This window comes from Onychomys torridus, chromosome 8 (assembly GCF_903995425.1).
Source record: "Onychomys torridus chromosome 8, mOncTor1.1, whole genome shotgun sequence".
Classification (NCBI taxonomy): domain Eukaryota; kingdom Metazoa; phylum Chordata; class Mammalia; order Rodentia; family Cricetidae; genus Onychomys; species Onychomys torridus.
The window spans coordinates 33,158,123-33,180,571 of NC_050450.1; the positions used below are offsets into that span (position 1 = coordinate 33,158,123).

The window sequence follows — 22,449 nt, forward strand, 5'->3', positions numbered from 1 at the left end:
GAGTTCAGCCTCTAGAATTTCCTTTCTTTCCTGTTCCCAGCAGATTCCCTCATTTAACAATTACTCACATGCTTCCTCACAGGTCCAAAGTGGCGCTTTACAACAGATTCTGTTTCTAACTCTTGTGAGCAAGTATTGGATGGAGAAGATTCTACCTGCAAGGGCCTGGAGTCCCAATTGTTTTCCTATCTCTCTATTACTTAGCTTTCTCGGAGCACCCAAGGAAATTGACAATGGATACTTATCCAGAACCCTCTAAAGTCTGCAGGGAAATTTGCAAATGATTCTCCATGTTGTCTTCCATCTAATATTCCTTTCTATATTAACTTCTTCCTATGGGCTCTTCTTGTGGACTCTTGTGATATTTGGTATGTGTTTTTACTCCTTACATTTGTTAGATGCAAGATTTTTTCCACTTGAACTTTGCCTTACTTCCAGGAAGCCTCCTTTTTGCTACACTAATCTGACACCTGCATTTTTCTTCTTCTTTTTTTTTTTTTTTTTGAGCTGATGATCGAACCCAGTGCCTTGCGCTTGCTAGGCAAGCACTCTATCACTGAGCTAAATCCTCAACCCCACGTTCTTCTTGAGTAAACATGCTTATCCACACTATGAACAACAGAGGCATAGCTGTCTGTCCACACTGGGTTACATGCTCCCCATTGTGATTGCTGATAGTACGTAAGTGACAAATCACAGAGCCAAGCCCCCTGCTCTAGACATTCACTCACAAAACATGCAGACAGGGTATATCTGACACTAGTGAGGCAGAATGGACAGTATGTGAGCACCAGGAAAGAGCAAATAACAAGTGAATGGGCTAGAGAGTGCTGGGAGTTGGGTTTTCAGCTGCCATGAGATGGAGATTTTCTATCCTCTTCACTGTGCTTTAAGAATGTGTGAAGCTGCTCAAACCAGTGGAAAGCAGAAATGTGTGATCTGAGGGAAATGGGAGTTTTCTTTTCCCTCCCTGAAAAAGTGCAGACAGGGATGGGACCCACAAGACCCACATCCATAGGGGAGCATGGGAACAATGTGAGATAATGAGATGACATGAGACAATGCATTCATTCAGGAGGCAGTGACTGGCAATAAGAACAGAGTCAGAAGTTTGTTTTGCTGTAGTGTGAAGTCAACATCAGGAACAGTGTCTTTAGTTGGAGATAGCTCCCAGAGAAATGAAGAACATGGAAGTTTGGAGGGTTACAAACTGCAGTCTCACTGGCGTCCTACCCAGCACCCCTTGGCCAATCCTCGAGGCTTTTTGTTTTTGCAAATCTTTCATAACCCCAAAGAGGTTCAGAGTTCTCACTGCTGTTAGTTGAAAAGAACTAAAAAAAAAAGCCTTCTTTATTTGCATACTCAATTTGCTAGTGTTTTGGGGTCCTCTTCTGCTTGCAAATCAACTAAAACTCCTGTGAGCAAGAGCTAGCTTCCTGTGTGTGAGAGAGCCTGAAAGGTTGTGCCATTAAGGTACTGCAAACTAAATCACTTTGGGGTTATATGTCCTTTTCCAGCAAGGGTTGAGAGATGCTGTTTGCATTATATTTTATGTTAGCTTTACAGACATTATCAGAAACCATTATTTCCAAAGCAAGATATGGCAGGCAGGAAATAACTGCTTTCCTAATTATTCTAATGATGCTTCCTAAGCATTAGTGGAAAGAGACTCTATGGAAGTGTGTACCATTCCCAAACTCAGTACTTACAGCCTAGGATAGGTCCCAAGTGGTTATCCAAATACAATGCCAATTGGAAAGGTGCTCATGTGCTCTGCACACCGCCCCCCATGGTATTTATAAACTACTATCATAACTTAGAGTCACACAAATGTGTCTTTAAAGACAGAATAGTTTAACAGTAATGAAATAATTTACTCTCTATTTTTTATGAAGCAATAATATTTTTGAACAGTCCACTGAATGCCTTCTAAGTTGCCTGGGTGCCTAAAGGGCTTACAACGTTCTTCCGTGGAGATAAATAAGCTGTCAATTCATGATGAGGAAAATCAAACCCACAGTGTTGATCTTGGCTCAGATGCCTGTTCAAGTATGAGAGAAATTTTTGCCGAGATGTAGCTGAGCCCATGTGTTAGCAGTTAGCACTCTAGTGCCACACTGAGCCTCTGCTAGTCTTTTCAAAAGATAAACATGGCTGTCAAAATAAGGAAAGGGAAAGATTAACCCATTCAGGTGCACATAAATAATCAATGGCATTCTAGTTCCCTGGAGTCCTCCTGAAGAAAAGAGCCACGGTCCAGAGTTTAGTTTTTATTGGCTGGCTTACCTAGGTTAGTTTCTTTTTCTCAATGCCTGCTGGAGCTGGGGCTGGGAACTGCAGGAGGAGGCCCTGAAATGAACATAGGTGTAGAAGCAGAAGGCTGGAGTAGAGGCTGAGACTTGGAAGGGGTGCATGCCCAAAGCCCATTGGTTTACTGGGTCCCTTAATGGTTCTATGGTCTGACTGTGTCTCTCTGACCCTGTGCTCTCAGGCCATGCACATTTTGAAGTACTAACCTAAAAAAGATTTAGCAAAGAGGATAATTCAGTATAGAGTAGACTGGCGCACTACAGTACAAAGACTTGCACATGTCATTCTCCAGTTAGGGAAATCCAGTGCTGGGTATAAGCAGAGCAAGGGAGAATGTGACATTCTATACTGACCTTCCACTGTAGTGGTAGAGGACCTTTTCATCTGGGAACTTTGGGTCCAGAAGTTACCTTAGTAGTTCAGAACTTTTTAAATGGAGTCATAAGGCAATGCCAAGTATTTGGTGCAGGAACATATTATTTCCTGAAATTTTTGTGGTATAGGTTGGAGGAGCCTTCCCTTTTCAAACTTGTTCTTGGAAGTCTGCAAAGGCACAGGCACCATGAGACAGAAAACTCAAGTTGTGTTCCATATCTTTTGGGAAACTTGATGGTTTTTGTGTTCACTGAAAGGGCCCAATGTCCTTCTCCACGAAAAGGGTCCAATAGCTAAGACCAAAGGAGAGAATTTTGATGTAGTTTTTGGAGTTCACTCCAGGGGAGAGGCCTTGGACTAAGCACAGGAATTATGCTTAACCTACCTAAGCTTTCCTACTTTCCTCATTTTGAAATGTCACAGCTCCTACCTAGCAAAAGTATTGGGACTGGAAGAGACAGTGCTCACAAACCATTCCTGCCCTACTTAATTGAAACCAACCCTATGTATTTGGAGTTGTTGCTGATGTTTTTCTTGTTCTGTTAGGGCATTACATTTTATATTATTATTATGCCTACTATTCTCCATAGTTCAGTGAATCTGAATATGCCATGTAGTAGTATTATTATTTTTGCAGAAAATCTCCTAATCTGCAAAATGAGGTAATTAGACTAGATGATCTATAAGGTCCCTTTCTGTCCTAAGAACTTGAATTCCTTAGGTGTCATCCTTTCTCTTAAAGTGGGTGAAAAACACACAAAATCCTACCAAGGGGATCATGAGCTGATGTGTTCTGATAAGGAACTGGGCAAAAACTTCAAAGTTTTGGGCTGTCAGAAGGGAAGTGAATTTTGCTAAAATGGACTCAAAGTGAAGAAGGTGTCTTCTCTTGGCACATGGATGTGACTCAGGGCTGTAAGAGAGGGGCAGGTCAGAAAGACAGATACAAATCTCTGTAAAATTCAAATGAATATTAGCACCTGTTTAGATAACAGAAGCATACCACAGAGAAATCAGGGCGTGGATTTGTGTGTTTTCATCTCTCCCTCCCCAGGACAGAAGCAGCCCAAGACTCTCAGCAATTGCTGTTTCTTAGTAGAATACGAGGTCTGGGTTGTGCTGTTAAATATAGTAGCTTGTTTGCTTAGGCTTATGGCCCTGAGATATTTGTTTTGCCTTGTACATGTAGTGAAAGCTGGGATTACAGGTATTTCTCTAGGGGTAATTAGAACGAACTGCAGATTTATACCAAGGAAGTTTGTAAGTAGGATGTGTTCCTGCTTGAGAGACCTTGGTTTCAGTTTCAATTGGTGTTGTAGAACTCAGTACTTTTTTTCAGAGTCAATTTGGAGAGGTTAAAAAAATTCACATGGAATTCTTCTGCACCAGTTTGGGTTAAAAATGGCTTGCCTTCCTGCTTCAAGCCTGTAGACCTCATAGGCAAAGCATCTTTTTCATTTTTCTGTGTTTGGAGTTTCAGAAATAAATTCAAATGGAAACTATGTAACTATCAGCATGGTGTGTGTGAAATGAAGATGTCCAAGGAGTCAGAGAGAAGCATATCTAAGAATACAGTTTGGCCAGAGCTCCCTGGTGAATTCGTGTGTGTGTGTGTGTGTGTGTGTGTGTGTGTGTGTGTGTGTGTGTGTGTGTGTGTGTGGTGTTCATCTCTCCATGATTCATTCTGAGGGCTGTTTTAGCCTTCATAAAATATTCATGCTAGTTGTGCATGGTTCTATAATTGCCATCTCAGGTCTTGAATTATTTATACGTTGTACTGTTCACATAGTCTCATTTACTGATAGAGGAGATATCGCCATACAAGAGGATCCCAAACACTCCAAGGCCTGTTACTTTGCATTAAGTAGTGGAATTATATTACTGTAGGTGTAAAATGCTGGCCTTTTTTCCTCCTCTCTCTTTAATATATCATTTTTGTATTTATAATATGCTAATTGTCAGGCGGTTGTTAAGCCTCATAATTCCTGCTGAGTTTTTGCAGAAATCAAGATGTGGCTGGGATGATTTACTTTTTGATCTCAGAATGATTGTTCTAGAAAAAAAATGTCTTTACACATAGCACAATTTATTGAAATGATGTATGACTTTACATGAGTACCTGGGCCCTTTTGTTATGTACTATTGATCAGCTTGTGCATCTCAGTGTTACCCAACACGTGCTTGGTTTCCATAGACAGGTTCTGTGGAGCCTTGTATGCGTACTGTCCCCAATTAAGCAACTTCATTCAGTTGCATAGGAATGTCTCTGTATCCATTCATTTTATCCATTTTTTTATCTTTCTTCCCTGATCCTCTACCCGTAACTTTATTTCACACACACCTCACTATTTTGAAATTTATCTGAGTATAGGACTATAGTGTAATTGTATCACTCACCTCTCTCTCTTTCCATACTTTCTACTTTCAAAAGTTCATGTTAATGTTGAGTAGCATCAAAGGCCAGATCTCCCCCAGAGTATACTTCTCTGCACTTTACTGTTATTTTTCACACTTGAAAAAGGGGAAACAGATTATTTCATGCTGTTCAGAACCTCCTGATGATATGGTTCAGTTTTCTCCTCTAGAAATGGAAACCATGCATTTTGGAATGGTCTAGGACCTTCCAAGTCCTTCCAATCCAAAGCTCTTCTCCACCTCCCCTCCCAGGAAAGATTGGAATTTTCCCTCTAGCTGGCTTCCTATTGCCCAGGCTGGCTTCCTCTCTGTGTAAGGTGTGTACTTTCTGAACCCTGTGCCACCCAGCAGGCTGCTGCCAGGGCGTGGTGTGATGTTAAGCTGGTGGCCAGATAGTTTTCAGTAGGTGAGTTCAGACATGTGTGAAATGGGAAATGAAGGGGGAAAAACAAAACAAAAAAACAAAACTTTTTTGTCTTTTGTTTAGGTCAAGGTTACAGTTCAGTGTTAAGCTGTTTTTGTAAATCTAAAGATGTTTTAAAACGTGTGTGTGTGTGTGTGTGTGTGTGTGTGTGTGTGTGTGTGTGTGTGTGTAGAGGTGTGGGTACCAAGGGGTGCGTGTGGAGTTCACAAGAGAGGACAGCTTTCCAAAATAGACTCTCTCCTTCTATTATTTGGGTTCAGGGATCAAGCTCAAATCGTTATTTAGTGGCAGGCACCATTACTCACTGGGCCATCCTGCTTGCCCTCAGATACCTTTAATACTGATGTGACATTTGCCGGCTTCCTTTTCTTTTTTCATGACATTTAAGTAATTAACTAACTTATTTGTTTATTGTGTATGTAGGTGCTCAGTGCCACAGTGAGAGTGTGGAAGTCAGGGAACAACTTTTGAGAGTTGATTCTTTTCTCTTTTTACAGTGTGGGTTCCAGGGATTGAACCCTGGTCTTCAGCTTTGGTGGAAAGTGTTTTTATCTGCTGACACATCTTGCTGGCCCTTATCTCTGGGTCTAATTCTCTGTTGTGGGAACTATATCTAGTTAAAATTTTGTTTTGTTCATTTTCAATGGATTTTATTATATTCTTTTCCTGGCATGTCAGGCTAGTAGTACAGGTTTTCACTAATAGGAATATCTTTTCAACCCAAGTTATCTAGGACTAAAAAGAAGGGAACACACACACACACACACACACACACACACACACACACACACACTGTTTATTATTTTGTATTTGAGACAGGTTCTCATCTAACCCAGGCTGGCTTTGAAATTGCTGTGCAGCCAGAATGACTTTGAATTCTGGTCTTCCTACCTCCACTTCCTGAATGCTGTGATTACAGGCATGAACTACCCTGTCTGGCTTATTGTGGTCCTGGTGATCAAACTCCACCCTGCCTGAATGCTTGGAAAACAGCCTATGAACTGAACACCAGCCCCTAAAGCTAATGGAGATGTGTCTCAGGAGGCTTCTGGTCTTTCAGGGTGCATATTGCATGTTATAAGAGTCAACACGCATCCATTATATTGATTGAAATCATGCTAGACACCAAGCTCTGCTTAGATAGTGTATACTATAACATATATCCAGAAAACTAAAGTATGATTTAAGATGAAAGTAGACCAGTATCTCCCACAAAGTAAATTCCATGTCTATTTTATTTTAAATAAATTTTGTAGTTCTTAGGGGCTAATGACAATGCACTTACTAGAGCTTACTAGAGTGTGTTAGACAGGGTTTCAAATTCACAATCATGACTTTTCTGTGTTCTTATTTCCTTCTGTCTTATTATGCAAGTCAGAAAAGACAGAACCCTTTCTACTAGAATAGCCAAACAAGCTCCATTTGAAGTCAGAGGCAAGTTCAAGGCCACCTTGGGCTTGGGTTGACTACATCTCCACTTGGCCTGCTTACTTGTTACTATCTGTTTTGGCAACACTATTGGGCTGTGAGGCATTTTGTTTTTAATTCTCTCAGCCAGTATTCTGCAATTCCAGCAACTCTGCACCTGCTCGGATAACGATGTGTCTGCCTCCAGGCTCATCCATGCGCTCTGAGTGTTCCAAGCCAGTTGTCTGTGTTTTCTGGAAGTTCAGTTTCAGAGAGGTGAATTGGGTACACCACCGTGGGAAGAGTCCCGAGCCAGGAGGACAGCTGAGGCAAGGCAGTGGCCCAGCTCTGCCACTGTTAGGTATATCATTAAGCAAGTCCACCCAGCAATTTCAGCTCCTTCTTCTATGGCCATAGAAAGGCATAGAAGTGGAGGTTATTTGCTCTAATGTTTTTTGGGGCTATTTCTTCCTGTTAGGACCTGCAGAGATGGGTTTCAGAGCCTTATCCAGGGACCCGATGAAGTGCACATATGATATGTGTTAATTTAAACAAGGCAGCTTGTTAAGAGTGTTTTATTTTTTCCTCCCTAGATTTTGAGCATCCGCCCAAGCCACTCCTTGGCTGTTTCTACCTATTCTAGCTGTTCTCAATGTTATTATTATGTAATTATCCCACTAACAACAGTGGTCCTGATGCAAGTATATGACATTTTTTGAAGGGGGGTGGTCCAAATGTAAAATGTGACTAGAACGGCATTTAGTGATAAAAGTGGAGGGTGGTCAGAATGAGCTGTCATTTTATGCAGAACTGTTTCTAAAGGCATCTGGTATTTGGTTTTGATATATTCATCTGTTTTCTGCAGCAATGTGCATGTCAGAAGTCGAATCTCTGGATGCTGTGTCAAATTCTCTCATGTACAAAGTCTATTGGGAGAGATGATAAAAATTGTCACTTCGAATACTCTATGCAAATTTAGATTAAAAAGATTTGTCCCTGGGCTAGAGAGATAATTCAATGGGCAAAGGTGCTTGGTGTGTGACTCTGAGGACCTGAGTTCAAATCTCCAGCACTGTTATAAAAAGTCAGATATGGTGACATGAGCCTGTAAATTCTAGTACTGGGCAGGTGGGGGTCAGGAGGGTCACCTCAAGGGCTTGTTTGGTCAGCCAGGAGAGCTTAGCATTTAGTGAGAGACCCTATCTCAAAAAGACAAGGTAGAGAGAAATCAGAGGGAGACATCCCATTCAACCTCCATCTTCCATGTGTGCACACACCAATGAGATTCCCCCCCCCCCACCCCCTGCACACACATGTGCACGCACACACAAACTTAAAAAAGAGTTGTCCTTCCTACTTCAGGTTCTTCTGCCTTATTGGTGCCTATTTATTTGATGAAACTTTGATAAGAGTTCTGCCTTTGAAACTTTCTCAGATTAGGTCCAAAGCTTTGTCCCAAGAGGAAATAGGTCAAACATTTGGAAACAGATAAGGCTGTGTTATGCCATCAAGTCTCCCATCCTTGGAGGTAATATTCTTCTAGTCATCTCCTTGTGACATTGTTTCATGCTCTCTGATCCCTTGAGACCTCTGTATCTTTGTATAAGCAAAGTGCAAGGGAACTGGGTCAACCACACGTCAGGCAGGACTCCAGATGTACTTCTCCCTTTACCGTGAAGCTGCAGACTTGAGGTTCAGCCCCAGGCCTCTCATTCTTAATATGGAGACACTATCTGAAAATACCCAACATCATCCAGTGGCTTCAGTCCATGCTAAGTGACATTATTATTATTATTTTTTTCTTTAAGTAACAGTCAGTGCTTCCTATCATTTACCCTTTTCTATGTCTGTCCCTAATTGTGGCTTCCAGAGTGACAAGACTCAAGTCTGCGGAGGTTTAGGACAGAGCCTTCATGTCACCTCAGTTCTGAACACCCTATTCCTACTGATGGAATCAATGGCGTGCTGCCTGCTTTGGTGGGGGTCAAGGGCATAGGGATTTCTATTCCAAGCTCTTAGTCTAGACCTTGCTGTTCAGCTTTGGCAGGAACAAAACAAAATGACAAATAGAAACACCTGAGTTTGCATCGGGTCTACTGCTTTTGGAACAGAACATGCTCCTTCATAGACAAAATGAAATAATAAAAGAGCATATGCCCCACCCCCCAACCCCGTGTGTGCGTTTGCATTTGCACAGGATGCGAGTGCACATGGATATGTAAATGTGGGACCCATGCCAAAGTTAGGAGTGGTGGGAACCCAACCGATACAGCCGACTCAAGTACTTTAAAGAAGAGAAACCAGCAGAGCCGCATTGGTTTTGTGAAGTAACATGACGAGAAGGGGTGGGGTGAGGAACGGGACCTTTTCTTTGCTGCTCCCAAAACGTACCCAGCAATGCTTTGTCACCCTCTCTGCCAGGGCCAGGCTGCAAGTATGTTCTCTCTCTGGGTATCTGGCACCTTTGGGTCCGTGGTAAGCAACACTGCATTGTTATGCAAATTGTTCCTATTCCCAGCAGGGAAGCCCTGAGCCTGGTGAAGCCCTCTCCACTGGGAAAAGCTTTGCAGCTGTCTCCTCCAGGCTTGATGTCTTCATAGAGCCACAGACCAGACAGAGCTCTGCATTTTTGTTCCACACAGCACCCAATTTCTGCTGTTTTTTTTCCCTTCTCTTTGGCACAATGCACACACACAGCCCAAGCCAGTGACTTCCCCTTCGCTGTCCTTCTGAAGACACTAGCCCTGGGAGGATGTGCAACTGAGTTCCACAATCTAGTTCCAGAGGGAAGATGTACAGCTACCCTTCTTTGCTTCCTTAACCTAGGGACGGCCATCAGCCCCCCTTCAGTCCTTAGTGGGGTCCAAGAAGACATTTTGTTTATTTTCAAGAAAAGTAGGTTCCAGGTTACAGCTTTCGACATCAGCCATGTTGTAATCGATTTGTCTGCCTTTGTTCTTCCTGTATGGCTGTATGGTCCATGTGTCCTCCTCCCCCCCAGTCTACCACCATCTCATAACCTCTGACCACTGTGTGGCGTTTTCAGACCCTTCGCTTTCCCAAAGTTGCGCAAACTCGAAGCTTGGGGCATCAAGTCATTACACAACTAATGAGACCCCTTAGCCCTTCCAGTGGTGCCATACACATGGCCTGGTGGCATGGATCTCTGGATTCTGCTTTGAAACCATTTGATTGAGTGGCCAGCACGTTGCCCAATTTTCAAATAAGAAGAAAGATCACTACTCTTGCATCACTGAGCACATCTCTCTGATCTGTTAGTGGGAGCTAGGGTGTTAGGGTTAGAACTAGACTTTCGCAGACCCCAGCAAAACAAATTGAGCAATAGGTCTCCTGGCAGAACCAGCATAAGGCAAAGGCTTTCCTCATAACTTTGTAATAGAAGCTCTCCATTGCCTTCCTATCTTGGTTTCCTTTAATGATCTGATGGTTTTTTAAAAAATATTATTATGTTGATAGTGTGTGTGCATGCGTGTGTGCGTGTGTGCGTGCGTGCGTGCGTGTGTGTGTGTGTGTGTGTGTGTGTGTGTATGTGTGTGCGCACGCATGTGTGCGCATGAGTGCATGCATGTGAATTCATGCAAGAGCATGTGTCATGGCACACATGTAGAGGTCACTGGACAACTTGCAGGAATCATTTCTTTCCTTGCACTATGTGGGACCTTGACATCGAACTCAGTTACTCAGGCTTGGCAGCAAGCACATTTATCCACTGGGCCATCTCACCAATTTTTTAATAAGAAGAAAGTGTTTGTCTCTGTTTCTTGTATATACATTGGGAGAAGCAAACTCTCAGAGGTGTATGCACAAAAATAAACACTAACCTGGGGTTTATAAAACACAAATATGTTTCTCCATCTTTTTATCTTAAGAATACTTTCAATTTTAATTTAATTTGGAAGATATAGCTAATGATTGTATGAATCATTTTGTTGTTTGTTTATTGGACAACTCTAATTTGAATCCTGGCTGCTATGTGAAATATATTCACATGGATATATTGTGTTTGTTATATTTGTGGTTGCACTTGCTTCTTTTGGTATGTGGCCGCCAGAATTTGACTCTAGGATGACTTCCTTAAGTACTTATTCACCTTATTTGTTGAGACAGGGTCTCTCACTTGCACTGCATCTGGAGCTCTGCATCTTGGCTAGACTCTCTGTCTGGCCAGTCCTTCAAAATCTGCTTGCCTCCACCCCCCCAATGCTGGGGTGATAGGTGATATCTGGATTTTTAATGTAGTTGTTAGGGAATCCAAATTCAGTGCAACAGTTACCCACTGAACCATTTCTCCAGCCTTAGTTAAATGTAATGTTTATATAAGGACCTGTATACTCAGGTGGCTGTGTTGGTGCCTTACACATTTTGTAGGCAAGTAGAGAGCTAGGTGAGTTGGGATCTGAGGGCCTAATGATTGAAAGCCTGGAAGAGAGGATGCTATAGATAGTAGACACCCTGTGAGATCTATTTCAAGCTTTCCAAGAATTTGGTTCTTAAAAATTTCCCTATTTTCTTTGTATATTGAAATGATTAGCTTCAAAATCAAGACAGGATGGCTGGAGGAAAGAAAATTAAAATGACGAAACATGTAACCACATGGACATTTTGGAACACTCAAAACAACACCAACAGAAAACAGGAGAGCTGTTGTTTTCCCAAACCCGGGCAGGTGGGGAGAGCTGTCTGTGATAAGCCCTCAGCTCCACAGCTGTCACCCTCCGTGTGGGAGATCCCCAAAGAAACCACTGGCCTTCCTGACCCTGAGGCTCTGTCACCAGGTGTGGTGCTCAGCACAGCTGTATGAAGACGCAGCCGCTGACCAGAGCTGCCTTTTCCTGTGGACAAAGAAAGACAAATGGCGTAGTTCAGACAGTGCCATCATCCTTCTTGAACACTGAGTTCTAGGAAACGATGGAGGTGGAGTGGTCTCCAGTTACACACTGATGATGTGAACTTGGAAGATGTGCTTAGAAAGAGATTGAAAATGCTCAGGTTTGTTTAGAATCAATACGGACCCTCTTCCACTCCAGCACCCAACAACCATCACTTTCGCCGTTAAAATACAGGCTCTCTCTCCAACCGCTGGTGCTTCAGGCAGCCGAATGTACCCTCCAGTTTCCACCCACACCACTAGGCCTTCATTATTAGCTGGGCTGTTGGACTGTCCTGAAACTTGGCCAGGAGCAACAGACCAGAACTCAGAGCAAATTTGAGCTTGGCAGTGACTCCATTTTGGGGGATTTTCATGACTACCATTTTAATGTTTCAGTTTAATTTTCTACATTTATTTATTATGTATGTACACACACACACACACACACACACACACACACACACACACACACACGGTACTGCACACATATGGACGTCAGAGGACAACTTGTAGGAGTCTTTTCTCTCCCTCCATTTGTGGGTCTTGAGAATCAAACTCAGGTTGTCAGGCTTGGCACAAATGCCTTTATCTGCTCAACCATTTTGCCAGCTCTGTGTGTAATATTTTAGAGAATGTGGTGCAAGGACTATTACACAGGTTTTATTCTGTAAGCATCATATTTGTTTCCTATTTGTGCCTGCATATGTATTGGCATGCTCTGTTACTTGCTAGTGTGCCTGTGTATGCTCAGATGTATGTAATATGTAGTTATATATATTATATATTCATATATTATATATAACTACATATTACTAGAGTCCCCGGTGTATAGTTTATACTTTGGAAAGAAATCATCTTCCATAATTCGTCACTGCCTAGCTATTGGAGACTGGTCCAGAACATCATTTGTTAACAGCAACAAAGCCGCACTCATAAACGCCGACATGTTACATTAATTTATAGGCACTGAGTGACTTATTAAAAGTGACGTGTGAAATATAACAGGGCTCGGCATGGATGATTAGGTTTCGGGCTTTGAATTGTTGACAAGGCAGGGGTAATGAATTGCGGGACACCGGCTACTGTGTTTCCCCCTCATTAGTCAGTATTAGCTGCATTAATAGTAATAATTGGATATATTCATCATTTAAAATGTTTAAATAAATGTTTGGACAGTACCTGATTGGAGCTGTCAAACATAAGGCTAGAAGGGTTTGAGACAAGAAAAACAGGATGATATTCCTGAGGTGAGAGATTTACGAAGGTTTGGCCATGCCAGCGCTGACTTCAATCTCCCTCAGGAGTTCTGAGTTCAGAGGAATTGGGGCTACCATCCACCTGCCTCACAGACACTTCTGCCAAGAAGGCTTTGAAGGGGAATGGAGGACATGACCAAAGAGAGCCATGCTTAAGACTGGTTCATTCAGGATGGTTTTCTGAGAGAGAGGGAAGAGACCCAACTTTGGATCCAAGTTAGGTTTGAGGCTTTGTGCAAGGTCCCCAATCTTTGGAGGTTCCATTTCTAAGCCTCTGTCTGTGACTTCTGGGCTCATTGGATCTACTGTTATGTTAGGTTAATCATTAAATGAGATAGTAGAAGCCGGCTTTAACCAGCTTTCCTAATCCTCCTTGCCCAGTACTTACTGGATTTCAGTTCTAAATAGGGTCAATAAGATGGACAGGACCCCCTCTCTTGCCCCTGTTTCAGTGTGTGTACTATTGCCTGAGGGGTAGGAACCCACCTATGCTTCCTCCAATAACTGAAGACTAGATGTATCCCAAGTTCATGACTGAATTTGATACTGATCTTTATCTATTACTGTGATCAGTTTAAGCTATCATATGCAAAAGGCCTAGGGGGAGAGAGGGTCAATATACATTTTGGGGATTCCATTACTGAAAAACTGAATCAAATACAATAAATACATCTTTAAATTCTATTTAAACAAATACCGATTTAAGAGCTATATGGGGGGAAGCTAAGGTATATTCATCTGCAGCATTATAAATTTCACTGTAAATTTGTAGTGTTAGAAATAACTAAACCCTTTTGAGAATTCATGGCAGCCACAGCCCTTTGAATTTAAAATGGTCCTCTTATTTATCTTCACAGTAGTCTTCCAGGTAGGTGATAAAACTACCAACTCCCAATGAAGAGGCTGAGACTTGGAGAGGTGGAGTAATTTGCTTTAGGGTATGCAGCTAACAGGCCATAGAACTCAGGATTTCAGTGAGTTTGATCAACTTTTTGTTTTAATCAATCTGCTCCTCTGCCTCAGACATTCTGGATACTTTCCCAGTTCTGGCATAATTTGGGAAGGCTGTTGTCTATCTACAGTGTATTTCTAGGAGTTTGAATGGAATGGAGGGGCATCCTGAGGTGGTAGAAGGGTTTAAAAAAGGCCACTAAGACCCATGATCTCTCTTGGGGAAGAAAGAGATGTATTATTCTCTGGACCCAGACTCAGAACTGGAGTTTATGAAGAGGCAGGAGGGCAAGATTCAATCCTCAAGGAGGTTCCATTCAGTTTGGATAGAAACGACCGATTCCCCAACCTCTAGCCCTTGGAGCCAATGCTCTTAATGTCTTTAAGAATTCATGAATGAGAAGGTTTCATTGGCCCCATCAGTGTCTCTGGGGATTTTCTACATCTTCTGTCATTCAATTTTGTTTTTATGTGTATTTGCGTGAGACTTTGGCATCATGTATGTAGAATAGACTTAGAATGTAGTAGGTAAACACCCAGATTATACATAGGAGATTATAGAGTTTATATTTATCACTATAGTTCATACTCTGGAGTTCAGAAGAAGAAATCAAGATGGTATTCATTTAGTATCAAGCTATAGGGATTTTTCATGAGTAGGATTTGGTTTTATAAGCATTCCAGAATTTGAGTATCCACAATAAACCCTGACAGGTGGCATAGTACCCCAGAGCTAAGTTGCTTTAGGGGTCTTGGTGCCCGTTGGTTTCTTTGTTTTCAATTCTCCATTACTTCTGAGCTATAGACAGCATATTCTTTGTTCTTTTCAGAATCAAGAAGTTATAAATCTGGTTCTTTGTACACAAATATAAAAAGGCAGTTTGTGTATTCAAAGATCTTTGCTCTGTAGGTGGAAACATCAGGAAGTTTATAAAGGCTTCCTCAAACATTATGGGATGCATGGACTTTTGAGGCTCAAAGGCTTTGTAGTTGGGATGTGAAAGTCCACCTCTGGCTTCAGGGACTTGTTAAGACTCTTAGGAGGAGAGCTGCAGTTGTAGTTATTGAACTATAGAGGACCTTTTTGGGCCTGGACTAGATAGAGCTGGGAGAGAGGACACTGGAGATGTTTAGGAGAGTTTAGAGGAGTTAAGGACTCTCAAGTGGTTTTATATAAAAGACTACAATTGGGTGGGAATAGGTTAATTCATTAGCTTGTTTGGGGTACAGTCATAACTGTTGTCCTTTCTGCCATAGGATAGCAAAATGAAATCATATCTAAAATTTAAAAGTAGTGATTATATTTGAGGTTGGTTCAGGAAAACCAAATACCATCAGGAATTAGAGGTAAGCTTTCTAGGATTGAATTGTTTGAGAATGTTAGTCTGATGAGGTTCTGACATTGCCAAAAGGGCACTCACATCACACCATTTCTAGGTTGAGTTTTAGGAAAATGATTATCACCTCATTGTAGGTCTTCTATTTTGAATTTTCCTTCAGGCATAAACTCCTAATAGAGAATCAAATTTATACTGGATAGAGTTTCTCAGGCATGAGATAAACCCCTTTGAACTAGAGATCTCTCAAAACCATCTTTCTTTTACCATTCTTAGACACGGTATCTTGGTGTAGTGTGGTCCAGTAGGCAACTTGCTTTGCTGTGGCTAAACCTCTGTCAGCTCTGTAGCGAGCAGAGGGGGAAGAGCACTGTGACACAGCCAAGGCTTCTTTCAGGTAGCCTACATTTGTTGTAAATTACAATCCAAATGATGAGTACACTGCCAGTGATATCTACATCGTCCATGGCTGTAGCTGGAAAAGGCTGTACTTAGGAATACACATGTAATGCATGATGCTTGCTTCCCTGTGACTATTTTGTCTTTTATAAACCCAGATGTCCCCTGAGCTTAAGCTATCAAAAATTCCTGCCCTATAGGTTACAGCAAGGGCTACTCTTTGGTGTTCCGTTAACTTAGTGTGATGGGATCTCAGATTACTGTAGCCTGTGCCAACATTTTCAGATGGAACAATTTGCTGCTCTGACCCAGATAATTCGCTCTAGGCAACTATATTAAAGAAATTCTTAGATTTGCAAATAAAATTTTATATACAGAGATGTTCACCAAAATACTATTTATACTAATAAAAACTGTGAAGTAATCAATGATGCAAGATTAGGTGATTATGTATTGATTATGAAGGAATGCCACAGAGTCAAACAAAAGGACAGTTTGAAGATTACTTAACATGAATGTGATATAAAGTACATATGTGGTCATAAAATTCATATATACATTTAAAACAGAGGAAATGGATATATAGACAGTTTCTGTTTGCCATTACTTTTGGTTTTGATTTTCATTAGCATATACATAACACCTATACACACCTGTACCACAGTAGTGTGTCTATGGAGGTCAAAAGGCAACTTTATGGCATTTCTTCTCTCTCTACCTTTTTTGTGGGTTCTAGGGACTGAACTTAGATAGTCAGTCTTCTGTGGCAAGTGTTTTAGTAGCTGATCAATATCACTAGGTCTCATTTTTTTCTTTATAACTAGGAAAAAAATCTAAACACTATTTTAAAGTATACCATTTACAAAAGTCACATGCATGTAGCACAATGGCAGATACTGCTAAAGTCAAGCTAGATTGCCCTGGCCCTGGGATCTTGTTAGACATCAGAGCAGCATTTATTTAGGGCAGCATTTGACTAAGCTAATTCCGGACATTTCTCTCAACCCCTGAGCTGCCGGTTTTAAGTTGCAGGAAAGATTTCTGGCTGGGGCCAATTGAAGAGTCACATAAACATGGGGTTTATTTTGTCAGGGATGTTCTTGAGAGACTCTGCTCTTTACTGTTCTTTTTTTTTTTTCTCTTTGTGGCCATTTGTTTACTTTAGAAAATACTCCAGCAGATCCTCACTTGAGCGAAAAGGAGATGTGCTCTCACATAGAGGCCCAGTCCCTGATCCAGAGGGCTCTAAGCACTGAGCATAAGACCAGAGACAGATGGTTATCTCTTGTTTTGTTGTTTTAACATCACAGTTTTGGCTTCAGGTCTGTAAGGGAGTGATTTTGCTTCAAATATATTCTGAACTTCTCACCCAAAGTTTCCCTTTCGTGCTTTGCATGTGGTGGAAGACAGTAATAATATCTTTTCCCTTTCCAATTGCCAGTTTTCCTTTCATTTTTTTAAGTGTGTCTTTGAGTGAGGCTCATGATAACAGTTCTTACCCATGACCTCTAATTCTCAGGGGAGTGCATGGCACATTGACAAGAACAGGGGCGCATTGAGCCTACCCATCGCTTTAGTGAGTGCCTGAGAAGAGAGGAGATTTACAGTTAAGATCTTAAAGCAGAGTTGGCTGTTAAAGTTTTGGTTGAGGATTTAGGGAGGCTAAAACTGAAATGGAGTGTCTTCCTGGAGGTTAATCCACCCAGCTCTGGAATTCATGTCTCCTGCTTGTGGTACTGATGTGGTGGAACAGCTGGAGGTGAGAGGCCCCCATTTGCATCTGTGCAGGACACTGAGGGGAGTGTGAGGGCAAGGATGCCAGGATTTTGGAGGCAGAGATTTGTGCCCTAAGATACGCATCATCAACAGGGTCCGATGGGAAGAAGAGTCTGCCAGAACTTGCCCTTGTTTACTGGGCAGAGCCTCAAGCAACTTTGCAAGTTTAATCTCATCTTGTAGACTCTTAGGTGTATGGAGGAATGAAACACTAACTCAAAATGAAGAACTCTGTTTGGACTAAAGGAATCTTAGCTGGATCTACAAGTGTAGTGGTATTTCAAGAGACAGAGCAATGAGAGATAAGATGGAAAATGATTAAGGAAGGCACCAGACATAGACTTCTGCCCCACCACATATACACAGGTGCACGCATATGAGCATGTACATTTACCAATTCCACAACTTTAAGAGTAAAGGAAAGGGGGAGGAGGAAGAAAATGAGAGAGAGAGAGAGAGAGAGAGAGAGAGAGAGAGAGAGAGAGAGAGAGAAAGAACAGTTTTAAGTGAGAAAAAAAGCATCAGTGTTTGTGATCTAATAATGAGTTTACAGTCTAAGGGTTGGTTCATTTTCACACACACACACACACACACACACACACACACACACACACACACGTGTGTGTGTGTGTGTGTGTGTGTGTGTGTTTATGTGTGTGAACAGATGCAGCACCTGAGAAGGTAGCATGTGCGAGGCGAGCCTGCAGTTCTCTTTGAAGCATTGTGGTGTCTTCTGAGTTTCTTAGACACCCGAACCAATGCTAGCTCACCACCACACACAGCCGTTGAAGTGCCAGCGTCACATTACAATTAACAGTAATTCTGGTGGCTGTCATCACTTACTCGGAACAGAGGATCCCTAGCAAAAGCACGATGCTGTCACACCTGCTAATTCAAAGGCATTGTGTGAACTATGACAGACCTCGGTGTTCTTCTTGTGCTTGTTCAAATGGATACAGTCTGGCGACTTCAGTTGGGAGGGGGATGGAAAAAGGAGTTTTAACACATTTCTGCAGATGAGTCTATGAAGGGTCAGCTTATGGGCAGAAAAAAGTTGTGTTAAAGAAAGTAATTAGAGAGAGGCAGAGAGCTAGAATATTAGTGCTTTTACGAGTAAATGAGGATAAATTCTGCTAATTATGTGACTTTTCCTGGTACTAATGTGATAATAAAGTGCTCTCATTCTAGAGAAGCCTGTCACAATCCCAGCAAAGACAGTGACCCTTCTACTAGGTGAGACCAAAAAAAAAAAAAAAAAAAAAAGTAAATAAAATAAAAACCAACTTCTAAAGCGCTCTAGCAAAAAGCAAGCAATCAATGTTAAATGTCCCTCCTCCCAATCTGGAATAAAAAGCTGATACCCGCCACAATCTTGAGACTGTTGGTGAATGGACTGTCTTATTTGAGGTCCAAAAGCACTTATGCTAGCTTTTCTGTTTAGTTCCAGAGGGAAGAGTTGGGAATAATTCAAAGAGTATAAATAGTCCAGAGCAGGCTTCCAGGCCAATGATGAACGGCACCGAAAAGATTGTGTTTGGAATGTTGGTGAAATACTGGTCTTCCAGACTTCATTCTGACCAAAATTTATGACTGTGGACGTCATTTTAGGGGCAGCGGAGATGTAGAACTTGATGGGATGTCTGCAGCATTCTGGTGGTGGCATGAGCAGAGGGCAGAGATGGGAGATGTTTGTTTGGGAGAGTCAGGGGGATACTGGGACCTTTGATGTCTGACTGCAGATTCTGAAGAGTTACCAAGAGGGTTCTGGCAGCCAATACAAAGGAACACAGGGGGAAGGGCTAGTGTGACTGCAGCGGTGTGAGTTCTGAGGCAGAGGGAGCAAATGAGAAGGTAGTGGGTAGATTTTAGTTGACATCACAGAGGAGAGGAGAGAGATGATTGCTTTGGGGGCAAGGAAGGTTTTGTTTGGTTCTGGTTCTTTAACTAGAGAGACATGATGTCTAAGGAATAAGAGAAATGCCATATCACTGTGTGTGTTGACTGCTGAGCCTTCCGGTGGGACCAAACATCTCGGTTCACAGAGAGCCCTGCTCCAGCTCATAGGGCCACAGACAATCCTCTGAGACTTTGCATTCAGATTCTGTCTCTCTCTGCCATGAACTCTGTGGGAAGGCAAGTTACTTAATCTTTCAATGATTCAGCTGCTTTTTATCTGGAGAACTGGGGCAGAGGTGGAGAGTGGGTGAATGGATGGGGGAGCGGGGAGCAGTTGTGAAGATGAAATTAAAGGGTGCACCGAGCATGCGACATCGCAAGTAGTAAGCTTCAGTTGACATGAGCCATGACTACCCAGTACTCATCTTCGAAAGCCTGACACATAGGTAAAGTACTCCACTAGTCTGCTTTGGAGCAGTCTTTAGAAAAGAAGACAAGTGACCATCATGGGAAGGCAATCGGTACTTTGAGTCATCTTGGCAAAGGACCAGAGTGCATGCAAACTTGATCCTGTAGTTCAAGGAAATGTACATGAAACCCTACATTTTCCCAGGCTGTTTGCTTTGAGAAGAGTTTGGCAACATGATTATCTTCATATGGGAAGAGTTTTCTTTATTAAAAATAATATTTGAAACACTCCAATGGCCCAGAGAAATGGTGTGGGAGGAAACTGCCTGGGGGCAACATAAACTGTAGGCTTTAGTAGACCCAAGGCTCTTGTCACACCTGTTGACTCAATTTGAGGAAAGGGAGCCAACAGCAGGGGCATCCCAGCTAGAGAGGAGAAAACTCAAGCAGAGACCTAGCTAGGCCTATTGCAGCTTTCTGTATACCTTTCTACCTTCTTCTCTGAAGGACGGGGACTGTGTTTTAATAGAAAATAGCATTCACTTATAATTCTATCACTTATCATTTCTGTGTTGTGTGAATCTTCTCACCATCTCTAAGAGACCAGCCTTAAAGTCTAAAAGGACAGCAGAGAACAGAGTGTGTGGTGTCTGATGTGGGGCAGGGTGTCCTGTCCTAATGTGACCTTCCATGTTTCTGAGGCCCTGTTTACTTTTCATCTGTTGATCTACAAAGGACTGGTTGGTAGTGCTGGAGGATGATTACTTCATCATTAGTGTGTGTAATTAGTGTGTGTGTGTGTGTGTGTGTGTGTGTGTGTGTGTGTGTCTTATATGTTTGTGTATGTGTTCATATGTGTGCATGCAGGTAAATGTACTCATGTATGCATGTATGTGTGGAAGTCAGAAATGTAGGGTGTCTTCCTCAATCACTTTTCTCCTTAGTTTTGTAAGACAGAGTCTCATATTGAGTGTTCAGTGTACTGTTTGGCTAGACTGACTGGTCAGTGAGCCTTAGGGATCCTCCTGTCTCTGCCTCCCCAGCACTGGTATGACAGGCACATGCCATCAGGTCTGTTTTTTGTTTGTTTGTCTTCATACAGTTGCTGATAATCCGAACTCAGATCTTCATGTTTTCAGGGAAAACCCTTTATTTACAAAACCATCTTCCCCGCCACTTCAGTCACCACTGAGAACTTCATTAACCTATCAGGCTTTCATTCACTTCTTACAAAATATTTATTTCAGTAAATACTTCACTATCTCTCTTGGTAAAAATTACAGTGATGGAGACCAAGAGAAGGGTCACAAAAGAAGGGTACAGAGTGGTGTAGCTGGGGAGATGTCTTCTCAGGAAACTTGGGTCCTCTGCAGGCGTGGTACATGCTCCTAACCAATGAACCATATCTCTGGCCCCAGTATTTCTTTTAATATTATCATTTTAAAATTTGAAAATGTGTACAGAGCCTTATGATTCAATACTTATGGTTTCGAGCAGGTGATGTAGGACCCCTCTCCTAGGGTTGGTCTGGCCCCCAACTTGTTGGGAATATTGACAATTTCATACTTGTCAATAGACACTCCAAGCTTCTCCTTGGTGGGAAAGTTTTGACAACACTACTTATAGAGTCAGATAGCCAGAGAGAGTTGAGCTGTTCCTGTTAGCAAGCCATTACACCTCAGTTTATGCAGTTTCAGGGCTGTCAATGGGTCTTTGTGAAGCCTAATTGACTCTTTGATGTTAGTCTATATGATGTGAGTTCCAAACATCTGATTAAGTAGCCTCCACATTTTGAGAGTGCACAGCAATTATGCATGAGGAAATAAGATGCATGGAAGTGTATGAGTGTTTGTGAATGTAGACAGTTCAGTATCTCTAATCTGAAAATCGGAAATCCCAAATGCTCTAAGATGAAAAAATTTCTTGAGCACAAGCTCATGAAACCACAAGAAGAAAATGCCACACCTGACTTAATGTGATGGGTTGCAGTCAAAAATATAGGTGTACTAAAATAGTGTATGAAATTACTTTCAGGCTGTGTGTAGAAGGTGTATATAAAATAAAAATGAGTTTTTTTGTTTAGATTTGAGTTCTATTTCTGAGATCTCAGTATCTATCCAGGGTCTCAAGATTTTGTGTAAGGAATTTTCTATCTATCTATCTATCTATCTATCTATCTGTCTGTCTGTCTGTCTGTCTGTCTGTCTGTTTGTCTGTCTGTCTATCTATCTATCCATCTATCTATCATCTTTTTATGCTACATTTATGTATACATGTTTCTGATAAATACATGCATGTGTTTATGATTGTGGCTTCGGTGTGTTGTTGTAGATCCTGAACTCACCCAGGACCCTGCAAGGAGTCTTTGTATTTCCTCCATGTACTAGGAAGTTCAAGACTCTCCTTCCTCCTGCTGTCTACTCAGGATAACCATTCAGTCCATATATCTACCTAACTTCACCTCAACTTTCTTGAAGGGTATTTGTGGGTGAAGATCCTCTCTACTCCCTTTCTCCCTATCTGGCAGAAATATTTTACCCTCTGAGCACTGCTGGGCTGCACAATAGGCTGTGTTCTCTAAGGATCCTGTCTAAGGCACTGGGT

The 22,449-nt window shown here is 41.9% G+C and overlaps 1 protein-coding gene across 6 annotated transcripts in view; it reads left to right on the top strand.

Annotated features, from left to right (window-relative positions):
* The window catches only part of Ebf1 (EBF transcription factor 1), a 389,991-nt gene that overhangs the window by 215,546 nt on the left and 151,996 nt on the right, over positions 1–22,449 (top strand). The gene's annotated exons all lie outside the window — the stretch shown is intronic.